We start from the raw sequence: 13,829 nt of genomic DNA on the forward strand, positions 1-13,829 counted from the left end.
GCAAGCCCTGTTGTCGCCCCATCTTGATCCTGCAGTCCCTCCCATTCACGCCCCTAACGTAAGATCAGAATCTTACTACCCGCTGTAACAAGAACAGTACGGCTGGTTCTACTAATGACCCATCCCATCCCCCGACCTCGACTCGTCACTCGTGGCATCCCCAGGGAGAGCCAGGAGGCTGCAGGCATTTGAGAAGACCAGGGGCACCAAACCAACAGCATGGCAGGCAGACAGGCAGAACCTCGGCAGCAAGAGCGGCCGGCGGTGATGTTTCTAACCAGTGCCCCACCTTCATGGTGCAGAGAGGTGCTAGAGCTTTGCTTGGTCCCCAGGTCGGCGATCCCTACCAGCCTGCCTCAGCGCATCGGCTGCAGCTGGAGCCCAAGTTCTCATCCAGGTTCAACTACCTAGGGGCTGACCCCTGAGGTGTTTCAGCAAGCAAACCCCACTTCCCCCTTCTGGCCTCAGCGTAAACGCCCACATCCCACCACTGCAGCTGCCAGCCCTCAAACGTGCGCTGTAAATACAGGGTTTCTGGGTAACAGTGACCCCACCACCAACCCTCAACCAGGCTTCCAAACACCCTGCCCCGCCCCAGTGGACATGGACTATCTGCCTCCTCTCTTCTCCCACCACGCCGCCCCCCTTGCTGGACCCATCCCTCTCACACTTTGCAATCTCAGCAGCAGTCCCCCACCACTCACTCAGCTTGCGAATTCCCCTCCTCTCGCCGAATACATTAAAAAAAATCAATCTAATTATACAGTAAACATTAATTATAGCTGAAAGACTATTGAAAGGGATCGAGCTGGTGGAGAGTGCTAGTATTCGGTTAGTCACAAAACTGACTAAATACCAAGCAGCCAGGGCTGGGGCAATGACGGGGGCGGAGGGGTGGTGAATGGGTCTCCCAAACAGACAGTAGGTGGATGGTAGAGAACTCAGTTTTCATGACGAGTGTGGACTAATTCAGGAACAGATTGTTGAAGGGGCCCATCGCCTCAGAGAGAGCGGGTGTGTCTGTATGAATGCCTCACCTCAGTGTGCACATGTGGTTGTGTGTAGGAATGCATCCCTTGGGCAGGCATCTGATGAGCGTGGGTAGAAAAATACACTGCTTCACGGGGTGTATGTGCGAGAGCGCGAGCATCTTTGTAGGAATGCATCACTTCTGTATGCATGCGTATGTGTTTGTGTCTGAGGGTCTGTGTAGGAACACATCACTTGGGGGGGGGTGTGTGGGGGGGGAAATGCATTGTCTCAGTGTGTGTTGGCACATGTGAGAGTGCATGTCAGAATGCAGCACTTGGGCATGTTTGTGTGGTGCATGTGAGCATGGCTGAGTGTGGGTGTACAAATACATTGCTTCACCGTGTGTGTGTGTGTGTGTGTGTGTGGTGCATGTGAGCATGGCTGAGTGTGGGTGTACAAATACATTGCTTCACCGTGTGTGTGTGTGTGTGTGGTGCATGTGAGCATGGCTGAGTGTGGGTGTACAAATACATTGCTTCACCATGTGTGTGTGTGTGTGTGTGTGTGTGGTGCATGTGAGCATGGCTGAGTGTGGGTGTAGAAATACATTGCTTCACCGTGTGTGTGTGGTGCATGTGAGCATGGCTGAGTGTGGGTGTAGAAATACATTGCTTCACCATGTGTGTATGAGACTGAGGGAATGGTTGATGCATTCTGGAGTTTTTAAAACAACAACAACAGTGTCAACCTGTCCCCAATCCCTGCCGCCTCATGGATCAGGGCCCCTGGAGCTTTACTGATTTACAGCTTTGTTCCCTGGCATCGCCTCATGAAAGTCACTTCTTGTTTGTGGGGAGGATCCCAGGGGGACCCCAAGCAACTTACTGTCTCTAATCACCCCCTCTAGAGCTGCCGATTCTTTGGGCTTTCCCAGCTCACTGGCGGAGGATTTGGGAAAGGGGCTTGAGAAGGACATAAAAAACCTCTTGCCACAAGCATGCTGGAGGAGCCTGACCGTAAAGTGTTCCCTGTGCTTCCTAAGGGTTTGCGCACCCTCAGCTCTCACCGACTACATTGGGGTTGGGGGTGCTCAGCACCTCACAGGATCAGGCCCTAAATTTGCAGTTTTGCCAGGTAAAATGCTACAGGCGCCCCTTGGATCCTGCCTGCACCTGGTGCCCGGGGTTATAACAATAGAATGAGCCAGGTTTCTGGAGGCAGAGGCATGGGGTGCTCAGTGCCATGGGGTGCTCAGTATTGGGTGGCCTGGGCTTGCTCTCAGACTTTCCCATACGTCACATTCTGTCGGGACAAGTCAGGCTGGCTAGATGCATTGTGTCCAGGATAGTGCTGCACTCATCTCCCTCCACCCTGCCAGACCCCAAACGGGCTTTACAGGAGCGCTGCAAGTGAGACAGCTGAAATCACCAGGACCCAGTGGAACAAGGCCTCAGCTGGAATGCTGTTGTGAACAGCAATCACAGGGACCACTGGGAGGAAAGCAAAGCAAGAATCTCAGATGGACAGGGTGGTTCAGGTCATCAGCAAGGAGACAAGAAGCTTTTTTCCTCTAGGCCACCAGCATGAATCCAAGTTGGGCTGGCCATGACCACCCAGTAGGTGTTCAGTAGCTAGCGTGAAACAAATAGCTGGTCTCAGCCTGAGACCCAGTGGACAGGAATACCCCACATCACAAATGCCATCATCTCCCATGGCCTGTTTACAGGTGGTCCCAGCAGAGCGGCCAGTGAGACTGAAGGCCTGTCTGCACTGTCTTCGGGAGATGGGATTGCAGCAGTTAGATCAAAGCTAGCTCAAGTAACATACCAGTGAAGCCACAAGGGCACAGACTAGCTGATCAAGTATGTACCCAGGGTCCTTCACAGGGCTAGCCCGGGCTACCACCATTGCTGCCAAAATTAGCTTGGGTATATCTACATGTGCTGCAATTCCACCTCCAGATTGCAGGGTAGACATACTCTGAGTCGGACTGGAAAGAAGACTCTGCTGGTAGAGTTAGAGGTGGTTCCTCTGAACTAGGTCTGGACTGGCACATTGGCAGAAATCTTCACCCTCACTGATCTGTGTTGACAAAAAGACTTTAGGTCCCAGGGCTGTCATCCAGCAGCTTGTAGCAGCCCTTACCTAATGGGACGTGCAAAGATACTGGACAGTCTGCCTGGCAGGCTAGTACTGACGGAGGTGGACATGCTACCCAACTGAGCATCAAGAACAGCATCAGATGGAAAGGAAGCTTGGAGAGCATGAGGGAGATGTAAATGGGTTCCTATGGTGCTGAAGTATAGTTAACTGCTGTGGTGCACTGGTAGGGCCGGGTGTCTTGGGTTTTTAGTAGATTAAAGCCTTCAACCCTTGACAAGAACAGAGCTACTGATCTGCAAACACACCACTACCTCAGATTGCTTCCCTATGCAAATCAGATGGAGGGAATCCAGGGCCTCATGTATTCAACTCTTCCCATTCACTTCAGGCGATCCTTTCCCTGAGATCTGTCCTGATATCCCATCCCCTCACTCATGTAGGATACAGTAGTACCAACTCTGCAGACAATCCCAGCCCTTTGGTCACATCTATCCCATCACTGCCCAATGCACCCTTCCTGGGGACATCCAGTCTAAAGAGCAAGTCACCCCTCCCACCCTTCACTGCCACTGTACTACACAGGCCCCTTACCCAGGCAATCTCATAGCAGCCCCCTTCCAATGTTACATGGCTCCCCCAGGCCACATAAACCAATCAGCTCCATTGCTCATTGGCCTGGGGAGTGTTTGAACCAAGTCCACAGTGGTTCTTCCGTGGCCCAGTGAGGCGTTGGGCATCCCCATTTCAAGGCTGTTCCTGAAACAGAGCAAAGCCAACAACTCCCCAGATGTCCATCTCATCCATTTTGGGGGGGCATGACAAGTCTGACTGGAATCTGCCCTGAGTTGGATGGCTAGGAGAGCCGGGCACGTGGCCTCCACAGAGAGGGGAAGGGCAGGAAGGGCTTTAAGTCTTGATTGCTGCTGGCGCATCACAGCCCGGATGTCAGAAAGCTCCATTATTTATAAAGCCTGTAGCCGAGAAAGATGCCTGAAGCGCAGCTCCTGCCCCAGCCATTCTCTGGGGTAGAGGGCTCCTCCACTTGGGCCTGTTTATGGACCATGCTAGCCTCCAGCAGGCAGCTGGCTTCAGGGGATAATTACAGACATATGGTTGCTCCCCATGCCTTCCTTTCTTCCCCCCTTCTTCTCCTGACAGCTCAACAACAACATCCCCAGGGTGAGCGGAGGTTCAGGGAACAATTACCCAGGTGTGGGGAAGCTCTACCTCGCAGACTTTGCAAGGGGCCCTGCTGCTGAGCGAACGCCTACTACGTTTCTGCTCTTCCACCTGGGGAAGGGGAGCCAGATCCGCTGGCGCTGCTCTCACACCGGCAGAGGACGAGAGGCAGCCGGGAGAAAAACTCTCAGACTCTGTGGGAAAGAGGCTGAGGAACGACACCGTGCCGTGGCCTGGGCGGCTAATCGGGCGGCACCACAGCAAAAAAGGACGAGCTGATGAGACTCAGCACGAAAGGGGCAGCATGGGGCAGAGCCCGCTTCCTGCTGTAGAAACCCACGGGGCAGAGGGCAGGGCGGGTGCAGCGATTAAGAGAAGGCCTCACCGGGCCAGAGAGTCGCCCTGGCACTTGACATGCCAACGGTGCAGAGCCAGACACAAGATAAGCCCTGCTCTGCATACCCTTTCAACTCGAAGTAGCTTATGAATAATTAATAATCCCTTATTCCCAGTGCCATAATCTATATTTAATTAAGAAGATGACTAAACAGGGGGAGCAAGGGGTGGGGGGAGAGAGAAACACTGTGAGATAAGATACAATAACTACTGTAACAAAAGGCACACACAGCGTGGCCGCTCCCACCATGGCCAACAGCCCCGGGGACCTCCAGTGACCTCACTGCAGCCAAGATGACAGCAGTAAAGTTCCCAGCAAGGTCTGGCACAAAAAGCGTCTTCAAAGGGCAGGCATGCTGGGGATTCAATTTGGGATGGGTGCGTGGTACAGGAGCGTTCGCAGCGAAATGGGATCCCGTTTTCCCTGTTGGGCACATTACCCCCCAGTTGGTTCACAGGTTGATGCCTATTTCAGATGAAGGGCTGTTGGCTGGGCACTCTGAGTGTGATTGCTTTCGAATATATCAATGCACCCAGCGCATCAAAGTGGTCCATGCCAGCGTACCAGAGTAGTCAGCAACAGCAAACCAGTGCATTGCATGCCACCCCCCATCAGCGTGTTAACCTCCAGTGCCCAGAGCGTGCTGTGATTCCTTGCTAGAGCAGTCTGTGTCACGACACCGAACATTTTCATTCCAGCAAGTGAGAACATTCCTTGCCAATATACCATTGTGCCCAAGCATTCCATGCCAATAAACCAGTGTTCCGTGCCAATGCCCGTGTCAGCACAAGGGGCACCCCATGTTAATGTGCCTGACAATGCTATGCCAACACACCAGCATGGTCCATATTACCATTTAACATTCCTGAACCCTGCTGCACATTACAGCACCCAGCTGGAGTGGTCGCCAACCCAGTGGCCCAATGATGAAGTTCTCTAGTGCCAGGCAAGAGACAAATGTTTGATGCCTTCCCTGATCTCCACCCTCCTGCGTGCACAGGGCTGAGGGTGCTGGGCATGCAGCACATGTCAATGCTGGACAGGAGAGCTTGTCTTACCCCATGCAAGACCAACCCTACAGAGAAATGAGAAGGGGGTGGAAAGTGGGAAAATGAGGGTATGCAGCAGGTAAGAGCACCCTCAAATGTTTCCAAGTATGGTGCATCTATGCCCCTAGCCCGTTCTCAGCCACACCCTGGCGCACTCCCCACATACACTGCTGGACTGTTCCGCCCTACGCCCCGGAGCGCTCCCGAACTCACCCCCTCAACCATTTCTGCCTACGCCCTATAGTGTTCCCCACCTATGACCTGGACCACTGTGAATAGTTCAAAGACTTCTTCTCTGACCATGCCAAAGCACTTCCTGTCCCCAGCAGAGCACTCTGTGACATTCATGTTGGAAGCTGCAGGGTTAAACCCTTCGGGCTGCTTGGTTCTTTGTAGGTGGAGTAGGATGACAGATTTTTGCCTCTGCTTCCTGATTGTCAACAGTGGAATTCAGAGCAGATCTTAAACGTTTGGTTACAGGGGGAAAAAAGGGCTTAATCCATATGTTATACATTATAAATAGGACTTCTGGTTTTAGGTTGAAAAACAACAATAATCACCGCTAAAAGCCTGCTGAACAAAAGCACCATATTGCTGCTGGGATAGAGACATTTTTTACCTAAAGAAACCCAAATATTTTTCCAACTGTTCCTGGACTCCTCAAGCTGCCAGCGTCTTGCTGCTTCTAGGCACTTTCATAATGGGGAGCTGCGTGAGGCTGAGATGTGTGGGTGGAGGCACCTGGAAAGTTGTGGGGCTAGTGGTTAAAGCAGATGAAAACAGGAGGGTAGCACTGGCCGAGGGAGGAGGGGGGTTAATGCAGGGGGCCCTGCTTACCCAAGCTGGGAAGGGAGGGGGAGGACACCCCTCTGCTTTTAGCTGCACTCCTGCTGCTCCCCTTACTGTGACCCCAGGTTAGGGCATAGCTGCAGCCTGACTGGAGCAGGTATGCCGATTATGGGAGCTGTGCAGAGCTGGTGGCTTGGGTGCATGCATAGTGGGAGCGGTGCCAAACTGGTGGTCAGCTCCCCCCAGGGCATTGTGTGGGGATGGGCGCCAAGCTGGCTGAGTGATCCAGGAAGTAGCCATACAATGCCACACTGAATAACATTTTCCTTTGGATAAAGGGCAAAGACAACAACTCAAGAAAGAACAAAAGTAAAGTTTATGTGAGTGCGTGCAGTGTGTGGGTGTCCCCTCTGTAGCATGCTCACACAATGGCAGCTGCCCCTTCAGAAGCAGACTCCGAGAACTTGAAAGGGGCAGTTCAGAGAAATTTGATTCATCACAGTTATATAGTTAAAATAAAATATATGCAATGTCTTGGCCTTGCTATAGGTGCAACTGGATGAAATTCTTTGGCCTGTGTTTTATAGGAAGTCAGACTGAATAGCTACATATACAAGGCACAGCAGATACAGAGCAGTCTGGACACGGGCAATACAAATGATCAGAGGCCTGGAAAGACTACTGTATGCGGAGGGATTGAAGATTAAGGCTGTTTAGAGAGGAAATGAATAGGAGGGTGACATGATAGAGCTTTGTATAAGAATGACTAGTTACTGCAGCGAGAAGGTAAATCACAAGGAAAGCAGCGTAGGATGCTGAATGGGACAGGTGCATGTGCACTGGGCCAGCAGAGAGCCGGTAACCTGGCCGACTGCATGCAGACTGGGGAGACGGGACAGTGGTGCAGGATCCTGTGTATTTTGCAATTCTGTGGGCATGGCGTTTGCACTGTGCTCCAGGACCTAAACTTACCTGGAGGCAGGTGTCTAGCACAGGTCATGCTCTACACATTTAAACATGACTTACCTGTGTATGCCAGGTGCAAAGCTGTGTCTATAGTAATGCTAGCATTACTACAGTTACTACAGCATCATCTGGAGTGCTGTGTTCAGTTTGGGGCCCCACCCTACAAGAAGAATGTGGAAAAATTGGAAAGAGTCTAGCGGAGGGAAACAAAAATGCTTAGGGAGCTGGCACACACGACTTATGAGGAGAGGCTTAGGGAACTGGGAAGAGAAGAATGAGGGGGGATTTGAGAGCTGCTTTCAACTACCTGAAAGGGGATGGATCTACTGTTCTCAGTGGTAGCAGATGACAAAACAAGGAGTAATGGTCTTAAGCTGCAGTGTGGGAGGTTTAGGTTGGATAGTAGGAAAAACTATTTCATGAGGAGGGTGGTGAAGCACTAGAATGGGTTATCTAGTGAGGTGGTGGAATCTCCATCCTTAGAGGTTTTTAAGGCCTGGCTTGATGAAGCCCTGGTTGGGATGGTTTAGTTGGGGATTGGTCCTGCTTTGAGCAGGGGGTTGGACTTGATGACCTCCTGAAGTCCCTTCCAACCCTGATATTCTATGATTCTATGGTAGTTAGAATGTCTTCACTAAAATAGCCATTTCCCCTTGTCTAGACATACCCTGATGGTGTGAGGGTCTGTGGCCAGCCTGTATTCACACTCACCAGGGACAATGTAGGGGCCGGTGGCCAGGAGCAAAGATACACTGAACACTAGACTTTTCATGTAATTTCTGGGCAATCCCTCCCTTCCCGGTTTTGTTTCCACAGCCTAAATGACCACACCCTAGCAAATATTAGCAAGCAATCCCCAGGCCTCCTATTCCCACTTGCCTCCACCCCCAAGAGTCAGTGCAGCAGAATGAGGCGTGAGATGGCTGAGCCCCGCAGCCTTCCAAACTCCCTCCCCTGCCATTGTACCATGGAGGCAGGGCAGGTGGAGGCCACAGATCCACTGGCAGATAATGGGGAACTCAGTTTGCCCTGGGAAGAGCTCACAGCATGAAGGCTGGCTGGGTGTATAGGGCCCTGATTCTTAGTTACACTTTGATGCCACTCTGGCATTGTAAAGGGGACTTAGCGTGGGCAGAAATGGCTCTCTGAGAATACCACTGTGCACAGGGCTTCTGTGACTGGTGTAGAATTGGTGTAAGGGCCCTACTCCAGTCTGCTCCCCAGCTCCTGGCATATGGGATTTGGGGTGTGGTCACTATAGCTGGTATCTGCTTCCCAGGACCTAATGGGGACTCTGGGAAGCAGAGTGTAAGTCAGAGCAGCCTCAGAGACCAGGGCAGAGCCTGGCGAAGCTCAGAACACAGGGAGTGCAAAGGTGGCTTCAAGGCATATTAACTCCTCTTCCCTTCCATCCTTGCACAGGAGCAGAGTAAAGGAGAGCCAGTACCCTAGAAGAGCACCAGTCACTCTCATGGCCTGACAGCACATGCCATGTTTGTCACACTGGGATTGTAGAAATACCCCAAAAACAAACAGCAACTTGGCTCCCTGTCAGGAAGTTGCACAGACAGACAGCAAAGCCAGAGGGTGCATGGCAGAGCCATCTCACGGACCAGAGGAAAGGGACTGCCTGGCCATGTGTTACCCACCCTCCTCAAGGATTTCTCCCCCAACCTTGCCTTGGTTTCACTCACTCTGGTATTGTCTGACAGGGAGGAGAGTGAAAGCCTGGGCTTGACTGCCCCCAGGAATCTGCAGGCATCTGTCTCTGGGCTCCGCAGGGAGCGCTGGGATCTGCCAGGCGGGCACCAGGCAGATTAATTTTTCACACAAGTGTCAAAAATAGAAAAAAGAAAAAAGTAACATTTTGAAACTTCCAAGTAAAGCTGATAAATTACAGGGCCCCAAGGCATCGCTTCTAATTTCCTCCATTGCCAGGACATCGTACGGCACTCTTCCAAGGAGCCCGCAGCCTACCGGCTGCCTGCTCCATCTCATCTGTCATGTCCTTAATAAAATGATAATTTCCTAGATAGCACTTCTCACCAGTAGATCTCAATGCGCTTCACACTTGTTAATGTATTTCTCAGCACAGCACCCCTGTGAGGTAGTGGAGCGCTATTATTCCCATTGTACAGATGGGGAACTAAGGCACAAAGGGGCTCAGTGACTTGCTCGGTGTCACACAGGCAGTCCAGGGAAGATCAGGGAATTGAATCTGGGTCTTCCACATCCAGGGCCAGTGCCCTGACCGCTGGACCATCCTGCAGGCACAACACAGTATTCTGGAACCAAACAAGGGCAAGCAAATGACTGAAGCGGATTGGATGCTGGAGCTGGTAGAGCTAATGTTGTTTTATCGAACTTTGAGTCTAGGAGTTTTAGTCCATGAGTCACAGGGCTGTCCAGTGTTACACAAAACTAATCTGGAGCCAGAATCCGAATTACTGCAGAAGCAGCTCCTGATACTGGATTTTTATCTGGGTGCTGTTTCAGGAACTGTTGCACGGAAACTCATGCTCTAAGCCTGCATCAAAAGCAGGTTTTCATGCTGTGGTGCTGAAAATATTCTGCACCCCTGTCCATACCAGTGTCTACACCATTGTTAGCACTGGATTTCTGGTCTGAGTGGAGGTGCATATTTAGAGTTTTGCCTGACGCTGGCGGGGCACTGCTGGAGTCTTAGCATGGCACTGCTGGGAGGAAATTCACACCAGTGAGGTCTTATCTATCACTGAGTGCTGAATATTTCATGTCGGTAGTTGTTATGGAGCAATAACAGAGGAGGACCTTTCGTGGAGGGGAAGGGAAAGAAACAAAACCAATTTAATAATGAATATATTGTAAAGACCTGTCATGCTACTTGCCTGCTGGCATGGATTACTATCCATAAATCAAAGAAGAAGGAACCATTCTTAACGCTGGAGATGGAGGCTGGTCCTCAGAAAATTGCTAAGGGGGTATTAATAAGGAGAGACATCTGGGAACAGCTTCAGGTGCATTGGCAACATGCATGGGAAATTCTGCGGAATTGCTGTCAGCTAAAATTTATTCCCATGCTATGACGTACATATGGTCTGAAGAACTAGAGCTGTGAAATGAAGGATCCAGATATAAAGGACCTCATCTGGATCAAATGTGCCCCCAAGGAGAAGGAACTGGATCGATCATTCTCTGCTTCACAAGGAAGTTCTAGCCTTCCTTTATCAGGGCAGTTTCCAGGTCCTCTGTAGTGGGAGCATTCTGGGTAAGTGGCAGGAGAGTCTAAACCTCATCCTTAGGAGGATGATAGTTGGCCGCATGTGAGATACTCTACTGACCATCTCCCCCCGTTGAACAGGATATGCAGCAAATAAGTAGTCTCACATTATGGATAACCTGAGTCATCCAAACCCCAGCTAGTCATTGTGCCCACAGCTGGAAAACAGAGATCCAACATTATTCCCACTCAGATAGCGGACTTCTTAGGTTTCAGAGTAGCAGCCTGTATTCGCAAAAAGAAAAGGAGTACTTGTGGCACCTTAGAGACTAACCAATTTATTTGAGCCTAAGCTTTCGTGCATCCGATGAAGTGAGCTGTAGCTCACGAAAGCTTAGGCTCAAATAAATTGGTTAGTCTCTAAGGTGTCCCAAGTACTCCTTTTCTTTCTGACTTCTTAGCTTACTGCTCAGTGCAGTTTACAAAGCCTGGTTTTCATGCACTAGCCAAAAGGTGGTGATTGTGTTTCTAACAATGCAGGGGATTGCTCAGTGCAGACTAGAATTCAACAACATCAGGATCTGGACACTTGCTCTACAAATCAACACATGGCAGCTCTACAAGGCACAATGCTTTATGCACAGACCCAGTCATGGAGCTGGCTGCAACGTTCCCGTTTTCTGTTCTAGGTTGCTGTATCAGACGACTAAAGGGACAATGTTAAGTCATGTAGGCCCCAAAGCCAAGTTTTGTTTAACAAGGGGTTACTGGGGGAGGTAGAGGCTGCAGAACCCAGTGTGACTAGGGTGGTTGTGGTATTGGGAAGACACTGCAGTGATCATTGCATTTCTAAAGAATTGCATCCCGACCCAGCATGGAAGAACAAGGTGTCACCCCATGAAACTGGCAGACAGTGCATTTAAAGAGAAAATGCTTATTTACACAGCACAGGGTCAACTGGCTGATTTCACTGCTACAGAGGGGCACGGAGGGGCAAACTATATGGCAGGCCTTTTTTCTTAAGGGCTGGGGAATTGTATGAATGTTATTAACTAATACAATCACTAATGACAGGGAAATCAAACCTCATGCTTCAGGGAGTGGGCTGGTTGCAGGAAGGAATAGCCCCCTCCCCAATGGCATTGTGGGATGTTTTCAGCTTTGGGTACTGACCACTGATAGGTCAATGGGCTGATCCACTACAACGTTTGCTGTCATCTAATTCTGGCCCAAGATTTTCAAAAGTGACTAGTAATTTTACGTGCCTCATTTTTTTGGGGGTGCCTAACTTAAGAAACTAGTTTTCAAAGAGGTGTGAGTTGGGCATCTAAACATTGAAGCACCCCAAATCCCTAGTCACTTTAGGCCCTACATGACTGGGCTCTGATGAGAGATGCTCACAATGTTCCTACTAAACACAAGCATTCCCTATCTGTGGCTGGTGCAGACAGACATTCCTGAGTACCACCTGTAACTTCTACAGACTGTAAGTTGGTTTTCTTTCTCTGTAAATACCTGCCATTAGAAAGGAGATAGCCAGGCCACCTTCTCCTAGATTGCTGTTACTAGCAACAGAGAACAGGAGCACCGATAAAGGTGAAAGAAAGTTCAATTGTCCCACCATGCAGATGCTGGATATCAGCCATAGAGGGATTATGACTACCAAAGTCTTTAGATTGCACCATTACTTCATCTTCTATTAGAGATTGGAAGCCGACATCAGTGCCCAGGCATTATGGTTCTATATACCCTAGAAATAAAGTAGGCTGGATTCAGACCACATCTGAACAGCAACAGTGTGTCCTGAATTATCTCCCCTCCCATTCACGCAGACAAGGTCCTCTCTCATTCACTTTCATGTAGACTACCTCCTCTCCTCTCTGCATCAGCCACCTTCTTCTTCTTGTCACAATCATGCCCTCCCATTTGCAGTTACCTAACCTCCCAGTAGATAGTGCAGCAATTGCCTACATGCAAAAGTAATATTAGAAATATGATTTAGCAGCTGAGCCCAGGAATGAGGAGGAGGGGCCAGGACCAAGTTCTCACCTAGCTTTCCAATCTTGCAGCAAGGAACATCAGCCCAGACAAACCCTAGAATTCCACTGGGATCAAAATCAGACATTTCCAACTCAATGGATTCAAGTATCTGGGCTGAATCTCGGTCTCAGTTACACCCAGTGTAAATCTGGAATGACACTCAGTGGAATGACTCTGGATTTAAACTGGTGTAACTGAGAGAAGAACCTGGCCTTCTACTGCCATGTCATAGAAATGCTCAGTTCCCCAACTGCCCACCCAGAACATCCAAAGAGCAGGAACCGTATCCAAAAACACGGCCACCTATGCCCTAGCCACCCCTTCCCAGGTGTTATGTCACATCTGCCAAGTCTGCAGCTCAGCTTCAGAAGAGGAACCCTCTGAAGGGACTCCAAGGAGAATGAGCAGAACATCCTCAGAACCATGAAAATCACCCAGCCATTATGCTGGAGCCTTGGTACATAAATCTCTCTTCCCAAATACCAAGGAAGCAGTGTTGGCGGTAAAAGAGGGGGGTGGCCTAGGACTAGAAATTCAATTCAGAGACAGCCTTCCACCCCGCAGTCCCCTGCCAGGGAACAGTGCTCCCTTAGTTAGGCCACCCTACCCTTTTTCATTATCGAACCACCCTCTATATGGCAACGCAGGACTTGCCCTCTCCAGCTGGTTTTCTTGATGTAGGGATTTCCCAGTGACACTAACCTCCATTAACATGACACAGCACCACCTTTCAGTAGCCCTTGGAATGCTTTGTACCTAGGGCTGAGGTTATGCCGAGGGTCAGATCTGTTCTCTCCATTGCGGATAAGAAGAGGGCCCCGAGTGCCAGGATTTCATTAATCATAGTTAGTACAGTTTAAAAAAACAAACAAACCCTTGAAATCTTCACTTTCAGAACATCCTCATCTCACTCCCCTTCTCTTTTCCTTCCCCTCAGCTCATGCTGTAACATGCCAGTCGCCATCTCTTGCATTTGCTTCCTGTTTCTATTCCCTGCATACTCACTGACCCACTTTAACCGTCAGATGTACAGTCGAGCGGCTTGCTGGAGGGCAGGGATGGATTCACAGTATACATTTACCAGAGCCAGGGAGCCAGTCAGAGAGGAGTGAAGTGAAACAGTGTCAGAGAGACA

The 13,829-nt window shown here is 50.2% G+C and overlaps 1 protein-coding gene across 3 annotated transcripts in view; it reads right to left on the reverse strand.

The window, feature by feature from the left end:
• Window positions 1-13,829, reverse strand: part of ELFN1 (extracellular leucine rich repeat and fibronectin type III domain containing 1) — a 236,678-nt gene that overhangs the window by 38,529 nt on the left and 184,320 nt on the right. Inside the window, exon 1 of one of the 3 annotated variants that reach the window (XM_037910548.2) lies at window positions 7,516-7,604. The exons of the other annotated variants lie outside the window; for them this stretch is intronic. The gene's annotated coding sequence lies outside the window, so the exon portion shown is untranslated. Of the gene's footprint in view, window positions 1-7,515; window positions 7,605-13,829 lie in introns of those variants that run through there. 3 annotated transcript variants of the gene reach the window in all.

Source organism: Chelonia mydas, chromosome 10, assembly GCF_015237465.2.
Source record: "Chelonia mydas isolate rCheMyd1 chromosome 10, rCheMyd1.pri.v2, whole genome shotgun sequence".
NCBI lineage: Eukaryota > Metazoa > Chordata > Testudines > Cheloniidae > Chelonia > Chelonia mydas.